Raw genomic sequence first — 276 nt, forward strand, 5'->3', positions numbered from 1 at the left:
CTTGGGGCACAATGGAGAACCAAGCATTGGTGGGAGTTCCAAGATGAATACAAGCACAAGCCACCTTGATGAGGAGCTCCCCATAAGTCCAACTTAAGGACAATAAACAAAAGTGCTAGGTGGGAGACAACCCACCATGGTAAAATCCTTTCATTTTCTCTTTTGTACATATTGATAGAATTAGTTTAATTTCATGTTTTGTTTAGATAGTTGAGTTTAATTGGTAGTTTAGTATGTTAAATAAGGTTTTAGGGTGTTTTGGTAGATGCTTGGAGG

Source organism: Arachis ipaensis, chromosome B09 (genome assembly GCF_000816755.2).
Source record: "Arachis ipaensis cultivar K30076 chromosome B09, Araip1.1, whole genome shotgun sequence".
In the NCBI taxonomy this organism is placed as follows: domain Eukaryota; kingdom Viridiplantae; phylum Streptophyta; class Magnoliopsida; order Fabales; family Fabaceae; genus Arachis; species Arachis ipaensis.